The sequence below is a fragment of the Protopterus annectens genome, chromosome 8.part1 (genome assembly GCF_019279795.1).
Source record: "Protopterus annectens isolate FY-2018-M chromosome 8.part1, PAN1.0, whole genome shotgun sequence".
Classification (NCBI taxonomy): domain Eukaryota; kingdom Metazoa; phylum Chordata; order Ceratodontiformes; family Protopteridae; genus Protopterus; species Protopterus annectens.
Window position 1 is genome coordinate 369,666,077 of NC_056742.1, and position 18,055 is coordinate 369,684,131.

Here is an 18,055-nt window from a genome sequence, read left to right on the forward strand (position 1 = left end):
TTGGATCATCACACTGAATTTTCAGAGGAACAGGGTACCAAGCTGGTGATATAGGCCATTTATCTGGACATGCTGGACAGATTGGAACAGTTGTGGGGTATGAATATCTATACAACTTACAATTTAAACATTCTAACAAATTCTGTACAGTTGCTGGGTGTAATTATTCATACAGCTTTCTATCTGAACATTGTAACAAAATCTGTACAGTTTTGGGGTATGATTATGCATGCAACTTAGTAGCACTCCCAGGATTCAAACCCCTGCTGTGTGTGACAAAAAAGTAGAGCTAACATCACAGTACACTGTGCTATCAGGGAACTGATGTAAATCTTTTGACTGTTTTCTATCTAAGTCTCCCTAACTTGTACGATATGACTGACCTCTTGGCACTTCCAACATTGCTATGCAGGGCTTCATAACAATTTTATCTGTATACCACGGTGTGGGTGACACTGCTTAAGATACAGAAGTACTATTTATAGTATGGAACAGATCGCCAACATATGAGAGAAGAGTAAACAGAAGCACTCCAGGGAATATACCTTTATTCACAAACTATTACACATTTATTTCTACTGGTACAACACTTTCTAAGGCTCTTATATTTATTTGTTGTGACAGTACATGCAGAATGATTACTAACCTGCCTCACGATGCAGCCTTTGCAGCCTAGCATCATGGGCTTGCTGGTTCGCAGCCCACTCATCTACAGCTGTCAGAGAAATGCAGTGATATTTAGCCATACCTATCCATAGTATATGCAAGCTAGGCAATTATTTACTACTCAGTAGAATGAGTACTTACTCAGTACTGGGGCATTGGGCATCTGCCGAGACTCCTGAATCCACTGTTCCAGTACCTCTCCCCTCCACCACTTCAGGTCAGCATGGTGGTGCCTGACCGGCTCACTAGTCCGGGGGATACCGGTGGCACTGGTGAGGTCATGGGCGAGACTGTCCCAGGCCTCCGTTTTATACTGCGAGCCCTGGTACTGGCCCTGCAGTAGTCTCTGATCATGGTGTTTTACCAGGAGCCATACCATGAGTTTTGACTCCTGGATGCCCCAGCACTGTGCTCTAAATTGAGTGCCTTCACCCACACCAGCCATTCTGCCTGCAGTAGGAAGCTACAACCAGTTATGAGAAGTATTCCTGCTTGTGGGGTTTAAACATGACCAATTTCCCACACTTTTCCATGATTCGCCAGTTTAGAAAAGTTTAAGCTATGGGCACACCTGCTTACATAAGGTTGGCCCTGCTTAAAGAGGTATACCACTAGGCAGATTGAATTGGCTCCACTACACATTGCTTACACTTACTAACTTGAGCTGTGCTGCAGTTAGCATTGCTTAATAGTTAATTAGCACTATATTTGTCATTTAGCAATTATTTATTCTTCATTACAGGTTATATATGTGTCTGGTATCCATGATTCATGTGTACATACACTGTATGGGGACCTGGGGACTTCTATACTTTATTACAATCACACCTCAAATCTATGCTTACTGCAGTACTCCAGTTCACATATTTATGTTATGTAGAAGGTTATATCACTTTACACTGTACATAGATTCAGTTCATATGTTTGGTTTGATTTTCCTGTGGTGAGGATTAGTTTGCTGATACTTCATTCAAATCTGTTGCTATGATGGCTTAGTGGTTAACTACTGTGACTGTAACGTACAGGGTTCTGAGTTTAAGCCTTGCAGAGGCTGTTTTTTATTTTCTTGCTGGGCAGAACAAGGGCCATTGGATACAGAGTGATTAAGGCACTTTAAAGCAGTTGTAAGCGGGTTTGCATGAAGGTAAGCACTGCTAACCTCTGGTTACAGTTTCTTACGTTCAGTTAGCTTCTACTTTGCTTAATCTGTGTAGGCAATGCTTACTCCCACGCAAACACACTTAAACATGCTTACTACTGCTTATTTGTGTTTAAACCGGCTTACTAGTGCCTTATTCATTATGACACTGACACTTCACATGTGCATTTAATGCAGTACTTCAATTCACAGTGAAATGTTATTATGTAGGTTATACAGCAAAAAGATGTAAAAATATGTTCATATACAGATTTCACATGAAAAATGATATGTGTTGTAATGGGACTCAAACTGGGAATGCCTGTTCATTAGGTGGATGCAGTAACTTCTACACTATTGCTGTGCTGCTCCAGTTGCATATATATTCCTTGTTATTCTCTTCAGCCTTTTCAGCTGCTTTAACTGTAGCTAAACGTTGGGCACACCCACGCACCTACGGTTAGCTGTACTCGAGGTTTTAAAAAAAATAAATAAAAGGGTCTCTTCATTTTATTTAAATGTACTGTTGCTGTTAAACACATGGGGACTGTTGGGGGGGATATGCGGACACCTATGAGCGGTCTCGCTCATTTATTTACACATTCTTCTGTTTTACTTTGCAGGGGCGTGTTTATTCTGAGAGCACTGCTTTCAGACACGTCCCCTGCACTAGTCTATGCTCCATGTAGCATTAGGAGTTCAGGCAGCGCGCCTTCAGTAATATGCATGGCACGCTGCCGTCCTCCTCTTAAACTGTCGCTTTTGTGCAGGACTAGATTAGTCCTGCATGGAAGATTAGTATATCCGGGGGCAGGTGTTTTGAATCTTTTTTATTTGTTAACCAAACTGAATATCTCTAAAAATCATCTTTCCCTGTGCCTCACATTACCTACCTGGGAAGTCAGTTGTCATTTTCATAATTACTAATTTATAGGTCAGATGATTTTCTATTTTTCTATTTTATTTACTATGTGTAAAGTTGTTCATATGATCATAAAGTTCACAAATTAGTACCAGGTTAACTGTTCTTGTGATCCATTCCAAGCCCAGCTAATTACCCCATGTGAGATTCAAACCAAGCATTTTGTGCCCATAAAATGACCACCTGAACCACTGTACCAATATATATATATATATATATATATATCTATATAGTTTACTATTAAAATTTCGAACAGCACTCCGTCGACTGTGCTATAGTCAGCAACGGAAGTTTGAAAACGTCGAATGTCGAAGTAAAAAAATCAGTCTAGGAACGGTTTTAACATGGGTCGAGGTAGGTGTTCAGTATTATTCTGAACTACAAACATCTCCCCTACCTCGACCCATGTTAAAACCCATTCCTAGATTGTTTTGACCATAATTATCATTTTCGAACTTCCGTGTTCGACTATAGTACAGTCGACGGAGTGCCGTTCAAAATTTTAATAGTAAACCTCTATATATATATATATATATATATATATATATATATATATATATATATATACCCAACTGTCAGAACAGTTCCGACAAAAAAAAACCCACATTAAAACCTGCCATTAAGTGGGGGGGCTTCACCCCCCCCACACCCCCTGACGTGGGGGGCTGTGGCCCCCACACACCCCTACTTAAATATACCAACTCTGAGGCTGCACTACAGTGCCGAAAATGGCAAAGTACCAAAAAGGTCAAGCAAATACTTTCCCAGGGAAAGAATTCACTTACATGCTGCTTCGATATTTTGCCATTTTGGTTTTGTCAGTTTGGCCAAGACACATTCGAAAACATGCATCTTCGGTCTGCTGATAGGAACCCTATGTGTGTATATATATATATATATATATATATATATATATATATATATATATATATATTTACTTATTCTGATCTCTTTCTACTTCTGTTTGTATACTATCCCCCGGATTCTCAAAAGCTTGCACGGCATGCATGATTAGTGTAAGAAGAAATTTTGCCAATATGGTGGCCGAGCGATTCACATGCATGCATGTTTGATGTGCGCGAGCGCTGTAGCACTACTGCTGCACGTTCCCAGCCCCAATATGCAAAACACCCCATTTGCAGGTGAAAAGCATGCAAATGAGATAAATCTGCCATCCAGGAAGCAGGAATCATGGCACGCAGGACTAGTGTAATATGCAGAAATGTACTCGGCTGGAACCGAGTACGGTACGGCAAACTCCAAAATGGACCTATGTCAGCTCTAAATAAAGGCTGCATATAATTGAAGAAGCATGCCAATGGCCAAGTAGAAGGCCATTGGCATTGCAAACAATGCCAAATGTACAAAATACAACTTTTATGAAATGTCCCATGATAACGGCCGTTGAAGCATAGGGCAGCGGCGCACAAATGGGATCGGTGGGGAAATAAGAAAATAAACCTAAAAAAAGCAGTCTAACTAAAATCAGTATTCGCCATGCAAGTCAATGGCTGGCAAAAGACAACATGGCCGGTGAGTAGTGGTTGCTAAGGGGGAAGGCACAGTGTGACACATGTAACTGTGCATTAGCAGGCAAATGAGGGGAAGGATAGTGAATCCCAGTTTTCCCCAGCATGTGAGGCAGGTCCTAACAGTGTATGAGTATGAATAGCTGAGTGCAAGACTAGGAGGTAGGTGACATCATGTGTGGGAGTGTCAGGCATACTGTCAGTGGATTGGAGCCCTGTGGCTCAGGGTTGCATCCAGCTTAGCACAGCAAAGCCAGGGTGTGTGTCTAAACCATCCCAGCATGTATGACAAAGTGTAAGCAGGTGTGTGCGCCGCGCAATGGGATCTACAGGAAGATAAAGGAAGTGAACCCGGGAAATAGCAGCAGTGATCACATTGGAGTACACCAATTGCGCTGCATGCCCCTGGGATAAATCAGAAGGGCAATGGGAAGGGAAAGCAGCAGTAGGAAGTTAATCAAGGGGTACTAGGTTTGCTGCCAGGTGAAACGTATCAGAACCAGCCAATTACACAGGCAGCAGACCAGCCCAAAATGCCACTATAAACTATGCAAACACCTATCCCTCCATTATTTCCCACACCCTGCACCACCGCTGTAAACAATCGGGGAACTTTTAACACTCACAACAGCAAAATGTTAGGGGCTGCAATAGCTATCAACTTGTGGAAGAAGCTGAGAATGGTGAGGATGGGAATGCTGCCGACCAACCCACAGTGAGGAGACGGAGAAAAGTGTACAGACCCAGGGTAACCTACCAAGGGCTACATGAGCTGGAGATAGTGGAGTGCTAAAGCGTGGACAGGGACCTCCTACAACAGATTGTTGAGCTGTGCCGGCCATGCCTGACACATAGAGCTAACAGAGGGGAACCCATCCCAGTGAAAACGAAGGTATGTGTAGGCCTAAGAATGCTAGCTACAGGTACCTTCCAAAGGCCAATTGAGGATATGATGGGGATCTCACAGGCATCAGCATCCAGGGTACTCCACCAGTTCCTGGATGCCATGGCAGCACATGTCGGTGAGCACGTATAGTTCCCCCTCACCTGTGAGGCATTGGCCAGCAGTATGCATATCTTCCAGCAAATAACAGAATACCCTGAGGTAGTGGGTGCAATAGACTGCACGCATATACGCATCAAAGCACCACCCAGTGAGCAGAGTAGGGTCTACATCAACCGCAAGGGCTTCCCCTCCATCAACTGCCAGGTCATGTGCGATGCCCAGGGCATAATACTGAATGTGTGTGCTGGCTGCCCTGGAAATTATCACGATTCCCACATCTGGCGCAGCTGTACCAGAAATTTGCCAATGGGGAAATCCCACATGGTCACCTAGTGGGGGATGCTGGATACGCACTGGAGCCGTAGCTGATGACACCCATCAGAAATGCACACACACCCGAAAAAGAACTTCATAATGAGGCACATGCACAAACAAGAATCATAATAGAGCATGTGTTTGGGGTCCTCAAGTCATGGTTCCAGCGCCTGGACACATCCGGTGGAGCCTTGCAGTATCACCAACTACATGTACCCAAATCATCCTTGTATGTGCCATGCTATACAATATGATCCTGCAGGAACAGCTGCAGCAGGAGCAGCAAGAGACAGGGCCACATAGCCCCCCACCAGTGCCAAGGCCTGCACAGGTACAGAGTGACTCGGAGGAGGAACAACCTCAGCCTGCCCCAGTAGGCAGAAGGAGACATGCCCAGTATGCCCTGGCCCTGGAAAAGACACAACACATAGCACATACACTGACACAGGAGGGACCCAGGGAATAGCACCTCTCTCTGACTCTCACATACAGTAAAAGGGATGCCAAACATTACACTACCTGTGCCTAACAATGTGTAGGCAGTGTACTACGTGCATCTGACATAGGCAGCCCTGCAGCACAACCCACAATACTGGGACACCCACAAGATAAGGGACTCACACGTGCCAGTCAGGAGGGGGGGTCACATACCCAACAACAATCACAGCCAGCAGGACAGGTGTAGACAAACACAAACAAATGCAGTACTATGGCTTCTAAATGACGGTTATAGGTAACCCTCACACAGGCCTACACAGACAGACTACAGCAGGCCAGGTAGTGGGATGTCAGTTGTGATGGTTAGGAAGTCAGAAACTAATGTGTATGTAATCAAAAGATAAGAACGGTAGTACACCGGTATGGCATAGCCAACACGATAGGTAAGATTACTGACTGAAATGGACTACAGGGCATACCAGTACAGTCCTAGCAAATGTGTACAACTGTCAGGTGTGCCCCCCCACCCCACATAGAAATATAGTAACAGTCAGGTGCGCCCCCCCCCAAATCCTGTGTAGATTAATAGAAATAGTCAGTTGTACCCCTCGCTATGCAGACATGTAGCAACAGTCAATGCCAAATGATCTCTGGATACCCTGCAGACACAGCATACTGTCGGTGTACAACACAAAGGTCAACTGAGCAGTACAAACCACCGGACATGCTCCACACATGCAAAACAGACGGCCTTACTGGGAATGCTCACACACTTTGAGAAATTAAGGCAATGTCAGTCATGAACATACTGAAAGGTCATACAGGGCATGCTCACACACAAACACATGAAGGCCATGTATGCAAACACTAGTGGACCAGACACATCCAGAGGTTACAATTGTTACTGCAGACACATGTCAGTATTCACCACTCATGCCTTGCACATACAGTGGATAGGAATACAGACATATATGTAAGGACAACACACCATAATAAGCCAAAGGTAGATGGATATAGATGTGTAGAAGAGGGTGACTATGACAAGGAGCCATCCACGCCTGTCCCATTGAGCACACAGCCAAAGGGCCCCAAGCACATCAGGTGCAGATGTCACACACTGCAATTACTAGCAACCAGTACCTGTCAGCACAACAGACTATGTGGTCCACATGCCAGCTCCGCAACATGGCTGTACAAGGACATAGTCAGCTAGATACCCTATACATGCACCTGTGACATACGGTCCCATTTGTGGCCGCATGCGGCGTGTCACCCCTACATGAATGGTGTATGGGCCATGCCACCCCATAGCGGTACCCTGGCAAGCCTGCTGAGGTTATCCAATGTGAAATACACCTTTGCGAGAGTTGTAAGCCAGTAATTTCCATAGCACATCCCATAACTGCATACTGCTGTAGTGTGATAGACTAGTTAAGTAGGAGTTCTAACCCCAGACATGGCAACTGTGTGTGAGTGTGTGTCACTGTTCGTGTGTGTCTGTCTCTCACTGACTGTGTAGAGAGCAATGCCTTTTAGGCTACTTACACCTCTTACTATTCACATACCTAACTTTGGCAAGGCTGCTGATGTCACCCACCTAAAAATACTCCCCTGGGTAAGCTGTATCCCAGTAATTTCTGTAGTGCATGCTGTAACTGTGTATTGCTGTAGTGTGATAATGTAGTTAGATAGGAGGTCAAACCCCAAACGTGGCACCTGTGCATATGTGTGCATGTCTGTCTGACACTGACTGTGTAGAGATCAATGCTTTTTAGGCTACTCACACCCCTAACAAGTCAAATACCTACCTTTGGCAAGGCTGCTGATGTCACACAACTGAAAATACACCTCTGGGACGATCGTAGCCTAGTAATCTCCGTAGCACGTCCCATAACATTGTATGACCATAGTGTGATTAAGGAGTTAGTTGAGAGTTCTAGCCACTGACTGTGTGTGTATGCATGCATGTTTGACTGTGTAGAGAGCAATGCTTTTAGGGTACTCACACCCCTTACATTTCACATACCCAACTTTGGCAAGGCTGCTGATGTCACCCACCTAGAAATACTCCCCTAGGAAAGCTGTAGCCCAGTAATCTCTGTAGCACATGCTGTAACTGTGTACTGCTACAGTGTGATAATGTAATTAGGTAGGAAGTCAAATCCCAAATGTGGCAACTGTGTGTGCGTGTCTGTCTGACACTGTGTAGAGAGCAATGCTTTTTAGGGTATGCACACCCCTTACAAGTCAAATTCCCACCTTTGGCAAGGCTGCTGATGTTACCCACCTAGAAATACTCCCCTGGAAAAGCTGCAGCCCAGTAATCTCTGTAGCGCATGCTGTAACTGCGTACTGCTGTAGTTGATAATGTAGTTATGTAGGAGGTCAAACTCCAGAGGTGGTAATTGTGTATGTGTGAGTCTGTGTGCATGTCTGTCTGACACTGACTATGTAGAGAGCAATGCTTTTTTGGCTACTCACACCCCTTACAAATCAAATACTCACCTTTGGCAAGGCCACTGATGTCACGCAACTTGAAATACACTTTTGAGACAATTGTAGCCCAGTAATCTCCGTAGCACGTCCCATAACATGGTATGACCGTAGTGTCATTAAGGAGTTAGTTGAGAGTTCTAGCTGTCGAGTGTGTGTATGCGTGCATGTCTGACTGTGTAGAGAGCAATGCTTTTAGGGTACTCGCACCCCTTACATTTCACATACCTGACTTTGGCAAGGCTGCTGATGTCACCCACCTAGAAATACTCCCCTGGAAGAGCTGCAGCCCAGTAATCTCTGTAGCACATGCTGTAACTGCGTACTGCTGTAGTTGATAATGTAGTTACGTAGGAAGTCAAACCCCAGAAGTGGTAATTGTGCATGTGTGAGTCTGTGTGCATGTCTGTCTGACACTGACTATGTAGAGAGCAATGCTTTTTAGGCTACTGACACCCCTTACAAGTCAAATACCCACCTTTGGCAAGGCTGCTGATGTCATGCAACTTGAAATACACTATTGGTACAATTGTAGCCCAGTAATCTCCATAGCACGTCCCATAACATGGTATGACTGTAGTGAAATTAAGGAGTTAGTTGAGAGTTCTAGCTGCCGAGTGTGTGTATGCGTGCATGTCTGACTGTGTAGAGAGCAATGCTTTTAGGGTACTCACACCCCTTACTTTTCACATACCTGACTTTGGCAAGTCTGCTGATGTCACCCACCTAGAAGTACTCCCCTGGGAAAGCTGTAGCCCCGTAATCTCTATAGTACATGCTGTAACTGCATACTGCTGTCATGTAATAATGTAGTTAGGTAGGAGGTCAAACCCCAGATGTAGCAACTGTGCATGTGTGAGTCTGCATGTGCGTATGTGTGTGTGTCTGTCTGACACTGACTGTGTAGAAAGCAATGTTTTTTAGGTTACTCACACCCCTTACAAGTCAAATACCCACTTTTGGCAAGGCTTCTGATGTCACGCAACTTGAAATACACCTCTGGGAAATTTGCTACCCATTAATCTCCATAGCACATCCTATAACATCATATGGCCATAATATCATTAAGGAGTTAGTTGGGAGTTCTAATCCCTGACCTGCCAAATGTGTGTGTATGCGTTCATGTCTGACTGTGTAGAGAGCAATGCTTTTAGGGTACTCACACTCCTTTTATTTCACATACCCAAATTTGGCAAGGCTGCTTATGTCACCCACCTAGAAATACACCTCTGGGAAGGCCGTAGCCCCGTAAACTCTGTAGTGCATTCTGTAACTGCATACTGCTGTAGTGTGATAGGCGTTCCAACCCCAATCCTAACAAGTGAGTGTGTGTCTGTGTTTGTGTGCATGTCTGATTGTGTAAAAAGCAATTCTTTTTAGGATACTCACACCCCTTACAAGTCAAATACCCACATTTGGCAAGGCTGCCAGTGTCACACACCTTGAAATACACCTGTGGGACAATCATAGCCCAGTAATCTTCATAGCATGTCCTGTAACATCGTATGGCCATAGTGTGATTAAGGAGTTAGTTGGGAGTTCTAACACTTGCCCTACCTACTGTGTGCGTGTATGCGTGCATGTCTGTGTAGAAGAGCAATGCTTTTAAGGTACTCACATTTGACATACCCACCTTTGGCAAGGCTGCCAATGTCACGCACCTAAAAATACACCTCTGGGAAGGCTGTAGACCAGTGATCACCATAGCACATCCTGTAACAGCATGCTGCTATATTGTGAATTAGAAGTGTGGTTGGGTTCCATCCCCACACATGGAAGCTCTGGATGTATTGTGCGTGCCACTGTCTGTGTTGGGAGCAATGCATTTTCGGCTAGTCTCTCTCAGTAATTTCCAATGCCCTACTTTGACAATCCTGCTGATGTCAGTCAGTGTGAAATGTACTTTTGGGCAAGAACTATTACAGTAATATCTGTGGCATGTACTATAACTGTGTAGTGCTGTAGTGTAATGCACTAGTTAGGTAGGGGTTCTACTCCCAAAAATGACAGGTGTGTGCCTGTTTGTAACCCACATCCTCTGTGGAGGTGGTTGTGGCCAATGTGGAGTGGGTTTTGCATATTTCTTATATGGTGGTCATACTATATATCACAATGTCCACTGTACAGGGATAAAACATGTGATATGGCTGAGAGGCCAGGGTGCAGAACCATATCCAGACATGCGACATCAAGGCCAGGCAATCACAGTTAGCAACCTCAGTATTACCCAGAGCACACTCTCACCCCATGTGTCTTACACACACACACATGCCTAGGTAACAGCCAATATGTGGGTAGTACACTGCATATTGGTCACTGATATTAACTATGGAGTGACAGCAGTGGGCCACAGAGGGCATGACACCTAGTCCATCAGTCCAATATGAACATATGTGCAGACAGTGCACCAACTCAATGAACACCTACACCCCCTGTGGTGCCATCACATGTGACCCACAATGGACATACCATGCTTGACAAATGCTCATATGGACAGATGCCACTGACACCAAGGAATGCTGATAGCATGCACCCCATATAGGTGCAGGGTAAAGCTGCTAGCCATCATCAGCTTCTGCCACAGGTGGGCAGGACTGGCACATCTGATGATAATCTGTGTTCACAACATGGGCCAGACACCCCAGGTACAGTTCCACATGTCAATGTACATGCATGTGGGAGGTGAGCACATCCCAGACACTGTCCATGTCATGGATGAAGGAACACAGACATGGCAAAGGATGCACAACATTGCCCACATGCAGTAGTCACCCAGGTGACCAGATGGGGGACACAATACCCGCCTGCGTCGGCAAATGCAGACACTACATCCCTGAGCCACAATGCAGACCATCATCATGTGGCCTGATGCCAAGGTACACCCATCGCCTAACCTTGGACAGCTGTCTGATGTAGTCAAACACCACACACCTGTGCAGACATGCACCCATGCATGTCAGTACTGACACCCTGTGTGTTTGTGTGTGTGTTGCATGCTGCAGATGTTCACATCCGCACTCCCTACAACCCCCATGGGCATACTGCAGCATGCTGTCTAATGTCAGACACCTTCCCATACCCTTCACCCATACAGCCCCCATATGACCTGTGTGGGGCATAGGATACCTGCACAGTGATGTGATGTGGCAATCCCACAACCGATGAGTTGTACACCTGGCCCTGCCACATGTGTCAATGTGTGTGTGTCCTTGTGACAGTTTGGCTGTGTTGACACTGGCACCTGTTCATGCAGACAGGCACGTCTATGTCACCTACTGTACTGTTGCAGATGTCACTCACCATCATATATATGTTCTGAGTGCTCCACAACAGGTAATCCATGTGGCGCATCCAATAATTGCAGTGAACTGTACTAGCACTACATAGTTGTCAGGGGTTTGATACCCTGTACTGCTAGGTGTGTGACACAAACATGCATCAGTTTTACCCTCCCACCCCTCCCTGACACGTATTTGCCTCTTAGGTTGACGTGGAGACCTACACCTGCTTTGCTTAGGCAGTAGCATGTGTAATGTAAGTATTGCTCATGATCAGCTGATGGCCTCTGCATGAATCGCAGCCCTCCCTTGGTTGATTGCATGTGAAACAGCTGTGGTAACATTCCCATAGTCAATTGTATGGAAACATACTCCAATACCTAGGAACATCATGGTGGTGTTGGCCCTTTTCACCCATTGTGAGCAGGAACTAGATCTGTCGTGTGGCAAACAGCATCTCAGATGAATTGTGGTGTGCATCATAGACTGTGGAAACAGTGCAACAAGCAGGCTGCGGATGTGCCTGACCTGACTACAGATTGGAAGTGCTGCTATACTGTATTTGGAGTAATGTTGCTTTCACAGTGTTTGTGTGGGTATGGCTGTTGTACATGTTTCAATACCTACCATGTCAGTTCCATGTTTATGGGGAATCTCCATCTGCAAGGTCATCTGCAGCCTGGGCAGTGTTGTGTCCGTGGTTGCATGTGTCACCCATGGAGCATCTAGCTGTCAACTGCTGAAGGTAGTGTGAGGATTGCAGTCAGTAGATGGAGAAAGCTGTGCTAGTCACATACGTCATTTCCCTCAAAGGACATATGTTGTAACAACCCTGTAACAACAGTAAATGTATGTGGTTATCACAGCAACATGTCAATATTGGCCCTGTGTATGTGCTCCCAGCCACACCTCTGTCAACCTTTGTACATATTCTGTGCATGAAGTGGTGCATATGGGCTGTACACCATACTTTGTGGCATCATATCTGAGAACAAGCCACTGATATATCTGACTGCTACACATGTTATGTACAGTAGGGGTTACATTACATGACATTACCTGCACATTCTGTGGATGTTCATACAGTACTGAGGTCTGTGTACCTATGATGAATATTGACAGTGTGTGTAGTGCTGATATGTACCTTAGCCTGTGTACAGACTGTGGTAGATGACATTGCTCTAGTTCCCCTACTATCAGATGTTACATGCTGCCCCACTGTATGGTACTGTAGTGGCGTACATGTTTGTAGGGCCATAAACACAGGTGTTCCATACCACAGACAGCCACCAGACCAAACTGTGTAGCAGGCCAGTATATGTAGGGTCAATCTGTGAGTGGCACATATGAGGATGGTGTCGAACACATAGTCCATATACTGTAATGCCATGCTAGCTAACCATATGTGGCTGTGGCTGTGTTCATATTGGTTGTGGATATGCACTGTCACACAGGTGTATCTTACCCTGTGCTGTGACATGCCTGTTGAGCCTTCTTTATATGCAGGTACATGTGCATTCCCCCTTGGGAGGTGTAGGCCAGTGTTGAGCCAATATGCCTGCAGCCTGCACAGTGCATTCTGACATGCCTAGAAGCTGAGTGTACCTACCCAGTGGGATGTCATGTGCAGATACTAGCCAGATATCCCGCTGCCGGACCTCCCCTAGCAGTCATGTATGTCAGACAGGGTAGTGGGATGCAGTGTAGATGTATGTCAATACCTATTGTGTAGTATGTGGCCATGGCACCCCTGTACCAGCAGTCATACTGTTACAGGCCAGGCAGGGGTGTGTGAATGCATGACCTATGGTGGACATCATATACCAGTAATTATGTGTTATACCCATCTACATGGCCATCCACATCCATATTGTCAGGCATGGTACACATGTGTAGCACTAAGGGCTTATGTGTATACCTCTGGACTGTACAGACTGTGTCAGACCCTCCACATATATTGGCCAATATCTCTGCTGCAGTCCACAGTGGCATTACATGCTAGCAGCGGTACTGTACACTGATGTCCTTTGGATGTCATTCATAGAACCAGTGGCACACATGTTATGAGCAGATGTGACCTCCCACACACACTATATCTGTGAAGACAATCCCAATGACAGTTTCAATAGTCTACTAGTATGACTGCTATACATACCTTTGCACATATGTCATGATGTCGGTGGCTGATCCATAGTGGGCTGAGAGTATAACACACTGCCATGTCTGCCATCAGTCCACTGCCGTTGTAACCCCCACACATATGGTGGGGCTGGGGCCATATATGTGTGGGCGCCACCTACACAATACATGTGTGCCCTAATGCACTGCAGAGCCCAGTGTATGTAACAGTAGTATATGGCCCTGTATTACTGAGTTTAGGGGGGAGCACCAGAAATTACCTAGGCTGCTACAAAATGTGGGGGTATCAGGGCTGAGCTGCCTTAAGGTATCTGGATTTACAGTACCATATGCTTCACCTATATACACATAATTGACATGGATCTGGGTACTGCAGGACTACTGCCCACTGCCATACAAACTGTTCTGTGTGTTGGTGTGCTTGTGATGATGTCAGTTATGCCATGCTATGTAGCAGTTACAACCCATGTGGTCATATGACGTCTATACCACCTACTGTGTTTGTACAGTGTGTAGATCGAGGATGCTGAACTACACACCTGGAGTACATACTTTTGGTTGTTAGGTATCTTGTGGCCCAGTGTGTCTTACCTATTGTACAGTGGGAATGGGTTGGCCTGGACAGCAACAGCTATGAACCTTTGCAGCCTACTGTATGACTGTAACTGGTCCACTGTAGCATCACTCCGTTGATATGGTTGTCAGCATCTGAACAGCTATATGGCATGGCATGTAGAACTGGAATAGTGCACAATAAAAGGTTTCCATGTTTGCAAACCTGTGGGTGTTGTTTTACCTATAAAACGGCAAACAGGTCCACCACAAGAATAGAGTCACAATAAGGCTAAGACCACTGGAAAATGCAGGAAGCAATTTTAATCCACAACTGAGCGCTTTCACCAGAAACCTGGTATCATCAGAGTCAAAAACAATTTGTACACACCCAGCATGTTCTTATATACAAATAGAAAAACCAATGAATCAATTATCATTCCTTAATTGATGAAACATCCTTAAAGGTAAACTAGGCAAAACCAAGAACATTTTTTAAAAAACATGTATATAAACAAATGTAAGATGTACACAAAAGTAAATATAAATCAATTCATTGATCTAAAAATATTAATGTAAATAATATATATATATATATGTATATTACTTCATAACTTAATAAACCTAACCTAGCTAGAAGTGTAAATCACAAAATGTAAAAAAATTTTTTTTTTTTTTTTTGGATTAAATCTAAAATGTAAAACGTATGCACATAATGGATTCAAAAGATAATAATAAATATAATAATGTTGTTCAGAATGTAAACAGAAATATAACAAATTCAGATGCTAAAATGTTTCCTAACAAAGAGCTAGTCAGTATAATTATAACAATATAACATAGACTTGTTGTTACTACAACCATCAAAAGGATTATATATATATATATATATATGTTATAAAACTTTATATTAGACAGTCATCCAGTAAATGAATTACAAATTAAATGAAATTAGATCTAAATTTTAACAAAGGTTTTAAGGAAATACTTTCGTTGATCCCCGGATGTTTGGTAGCATTTAACCTAATCTGCCATTCCATTTCACGGAGTGCAACAAGATTGTTAAAATTTAGATCTAATTTCATTTAATTTGTAATTCATTTACTGGATGACTGTCTAATATAAAGTTTTATAACATATATATATATATATATATAATCCTTTTGATGGTTGTAGTAACAACAAGTCTATGTTATATTGTTATAATTATACTGACTAGCTCTTTGTTAGGAAACATTTTAGCATCTGAATTTGTTATATTTCTGTTTACATTCTGAACAACATTATTATATTTATTATTATCTTTTGAATCCATTATGTGCATACTTTTTACATTTTAGATTTAATCCAAAAAAAAAAAAAAAAATTTTTTTACATTTTGTGATTTACACTTCTAGCTAGGTTAGGTTTATTAAGTTATGAAGTAATATACACATATATATATATATTATTTACATTAATATTTTTAGATCAATGAATTGATTTATATTTACTTTTGTGTACATCTTACATTTGTTTATATACATGTTTTTTAAAAAATGTTCTTGGTTTTGCCTAGTTTACCTTTAAGGATGTTTCATCAATTAAGGAATGATAATTGATTCATTGGTTTTTCTATTTGTATATAAGAACATGCTGGGTGTATACAAATTGTTTTTGACTCTGATGATACCAGGTTTCTGGTGAAAGCGCTCAGTTGTGGATTAAAATTGCTTCCTGCATTTTCCAGTGGTCTTAGCCTTATTGTGACTCTATTCTTGTGGTGGACCTGTTTGCCGTTTTATTTGTTGTGGATTCCTTTCCTTGGCGTCCTTGTACCTCTTTTTATTGTTTTACCTATGACCTCTCTATGGGTGTATGTTACAGGCAATGGTTGTCATCTGTATGGGTGGCACATACAGTGTCCAGTCGTTCAGGGGTCAACTGCAGGCATAGTGGCTGTTCCATATTGTGTGCACCTACCACTTATGTATTGTACTGTACCTATAACTGTGTGTGTATGTGTAGTCACATGTATATGTATATATATATATATATATATATATATATATATATATATATATATATTTATATTTCTAAATATGTATACCTGTATTGGCATACCTGTGTCTGTGTATCTGAAGCCTGGTAATGTTGATGGCTTCCACATAATACATTACCCATGGGAAACAGACTGTACTGCATGATATGTTATCAATACCAGCCTGACATCATACAGGTGGGATGTAGTACAGGTAACATTGTGTGCTCATCTTGTCACTAGCCCTGGTTATGGGATCTCCAACACTTGGCAGTGTATTGCAGGGTGGATGTGTTTGGCTGGGGGGATGGCTATTTGTACAACTCGTATAGTGTGTGTGGTGCCTCTCAACCCCAGTAGCATAACATGTAGCCTGTTTCACTCCTCTCACTAACAGCTACATGTGCCTTGCAGTACCAGCACAACAGTGTTGTACCAATGGGCCCGTAGACATTGGAATCCCATTGAAGTCTGCCACGTGTGTGTATGTGTGCATATCTGTAGGGTACACCATTCCGAGTCCACATACTCCTATTACAATACACATTGCCACACAGTAGTACAGATATTGTTGTTGTCACCCATAGGTGTGGCAACACAATGCAACACCCCTACTATGCCTGTGGCATGTGCATCACATGCATATCCCTGTGGTACCACTGTTGTGATATCCAACGGGTTGTATTTGTGTTGTGGCCAATGTGTGATAGTGGGTATGTCAGAGTATCAAAATGGGTTCTAGTGTGTACAATATCCAGTGGGGGATGTGGGTGCTGTGTACACTGTCTTTACACAATTGTACACCTGATATATAGCCCACATACCACTCTCAGATGGCCAATGTCACCATCACCCATACAGGTAACAGATAACAGGATACAGCCCCATTACACATGTGCTGTGTGCAGCCTACATGTAACACATTAGACACATGGACTATTTAGTTAGCAACTATACAACCAGGTCTCTAAGATGTGTGTCTACCTGTTATGTGTCAGTCAATGTGTATATGATGGTATGACACACTATGTATTCTCCATATACAAACATTACATCCCCCATTACCATATTGTATGTGTCTGTGGCACATGACCTGGTACACATCTCACCCAACAGGTGGTGTTGTGTGTGCAATGACAGCCACACAGTTCAGTAGCACTACATACCCGGTTTGGAGTCTAGACACAGTGTCGCCAAGTAAGGATGTGTGTGTATGTGGATGGGTTGACATAAGGGTGCAGACTATACCTGTACCAGCAGGCCACCGTTCAAGTTTGCACAGTCAATAACTGTTATACATACCTGTGGCATGTGTGCAACTGTACACCACATATGTTATGGCTATGGTGTCACCACACTGATATACCCTTGTGGAATATGACTGCGGACCATCCTCCTGCTGACACATGTATGCCTACAGCATAAATGGGTAACAGTATGGGGATATCAATTGGTGTTAACAACAGCTAAGATGCATCATAGCTGCATGGCTACACTACCTGACATGTATGCAGTACACATTACCCCAGACTACATTCTACACTGCAGTACATTGTGTC